Here is a 2271-nt window from a genome sequence, read left to right as displayed (position 1 = left end):
CTTAAAAATATTTACCCCGAACTCTTTATACCAGGAGAAGCTGTGGCTTCAGGAGAGGTAAGGTGTTCATCTGACTGTGATAGTATGTTTTGTTTAATATCAAGTGTTTTGATTAATTTTGTCAGATGTTCATTTGTGGTTTGTGTTTTAATAATGTTTAAAGTTTAAAAGAAAATGTTTGGAGAAAACACTTCCCTGATATGGTTCTGGCTTTCCATCTTAATCTGTAGTGTTATTGATTCATCAGCAATTTTGTTTTCATTATTATCGTTTTCCTTACCAGAGATTTCTTCTTTAAGCCATTGGAACCTAGTGAGTAATGTAGCATCAAATTAACTGGTTGTGAGAGGACTTAAGTCCTCTTTTGACTAAAATCAGCTGTCTCATCTTTGTAAGTCTTTCAGAGATAACATCGTACTTCGAGAAACAACTTGTAATTCTGGAGCTAGTTTACACATTCAAAGTTGTATATCTGATGGTCAGTAACTTTGTAGAGACCGTGAAACCTAAATTGGGAAAGACTGAGTCTTTTCTTGGAAGCTCTTTGGAACCTAACTTGGTACAATCTATCTTCTCATCAGGATTTTCCAAGGAACCTAAAATAGAACCAAACCTGAGCCTTTCTTCTTACCCAGAGTCCTTGCAGAACCCAAAAAGAAACAAGCTGTGACTTTGATGAATACAAATTTAATGATGAGGAACCCACTTTGAGACCATAATTTTAAAGATTTTATTACATATTTAACATAGTCAAAAATGTACAATGCTTAGACAAGGTTTTGTACCTGGTGATGACAAAACCCTACTGAAACGTTGTACATTTGTTACTGGGTTAAACTTGTAATAAAGTTTTCTTCCTTATCCATTAAAGCTTTATTTAGCTGAAGCTTTTACTTATTTGCACCACAGTAAATTATTGTGATGAATTTCAGAGGAAGTTATTTCTAGGTGCAGAACAGCCATAAAAATTGAACAATAAATGATTGGAGATCATCTATAAGTCACTGCCATCTGGAGCTATTTGATTTTGAGAATATCGGTAGCTTTTCTTGAACAATACAGTTATGGATTGTAATCTTTAAATCAGATTTCTAGTGATGTATATATGTATATGAGATGATTCCAGTAAGTATTTAATTGCTGATAACATCTTTAAAAGAACAAAATTGATGACTTAGGAATAATAATTCAGTTTCTCGAGTTATGAAACAAAGCCTAGTATATATATAAACATGTACATGTATTGTTGCATGAAAAATTACTCTTGTGATTATAGTTTTTACAGTATTAAATTTTGTATGATTTCTTTCTTTTTTTGTGACTATAAATGCATGAACTTATGCATGACTTAACTGTGCTGGATCTGATGGTGGTGGACCGAATTATAGCATTACTTTCTTTACCCTCGACTTATTTCATGGAAGAAAACTTATGCTTTTAAGGTTTCTGCTTGAAATGTAAAGCTGTGATTGCAACAATAGAGAAAGTTGTGATAATAATAGAATAGTGTTTCTTTATTGACATAAAACTATTAATTGTCAATACAGGGTGATACAAAAGTGATACATACCAATATTTTTATTTCTGAGTCTCTCCCTTACTACAGTTTTTCTAAGTCACATTTGTGTTTCACTAGCTACACTTTTTTTCTTTTTTTGTTGCAATAATTAGTTGGGATATCATTGTTTTAGTAAACTTTTGTCATAATAATTTTTAATGATGAATATGTAAAACTTTCGTGAAAGCAGTCTAATGTATACTCTCATAAATGTAATGATAAAATATTCAAAATTGATAATCTTGTAAAAGGCTTATATTATAATCTGGTTCATACCTTATTAGATGTCTTATAATGTCACAATCTAATTGTCATTCTTGTAGAAGTTTCTTGACATCATGATATTTTAATCCTTTAAAAGTATTGTAATGATTATATGACACTATCTTTAATCATCCTATATGATGCCGTATTACAGTTTTCATTATACCAAAATCTAGGGTGCAGATAGCCTAGTTGCTTTGCACCATAAAACGCCAAACCAACCAAAATCTAGTTCAAGATGTTATTGACAAATTTTTAGGAAACAACAAGGACCCAAATTATGAAAATATTCTTAGTAACATGCTCGATAAATTCAAAGAGTTGGGATGTGATATGAGCTTGAAAATTCATGTCTTAAATTCAGATATTGACTATTTCCCTGCAAATCTTGGTGCCATCAGCGAAAAACAAGGGGAAAGGTTTCATCAAGACATCAGGGAAATGGAGAG

The 2271-nt window shown here is 31.5% G+C and overlaps 1 pseudogene; it reads left to right on the top strand.

The window, feature by feature from the left end:
• LOC106471248 overlaps positions 1 to 2271 on the top strand; it is a 43069-nt pseudogene that overhangs the window by 32237 nt on the left and 8561 nt on the right.

This window comes from Limulus polyphemus, unplaced genomic scaffold, assembly GCF_000517525.1.
Source record: "Limulus polyphemus unplaced genomic scaffold, Limulus_polyphemus-2.1.2 Scaffold4492, whole genome shotgun sequence".
In the NCBI taxonomy this organism is placed as follows: Eukaryota; Metazoa; Arthropoda; class Merostomata; order Xiphosura; family Limulidae; genus Limulus; species Limulus polyphemus.
Note: the sequence above shows the minus strand (reverse complement) of the source record. Positions and strands in the feature narration are given on the sequence as shown.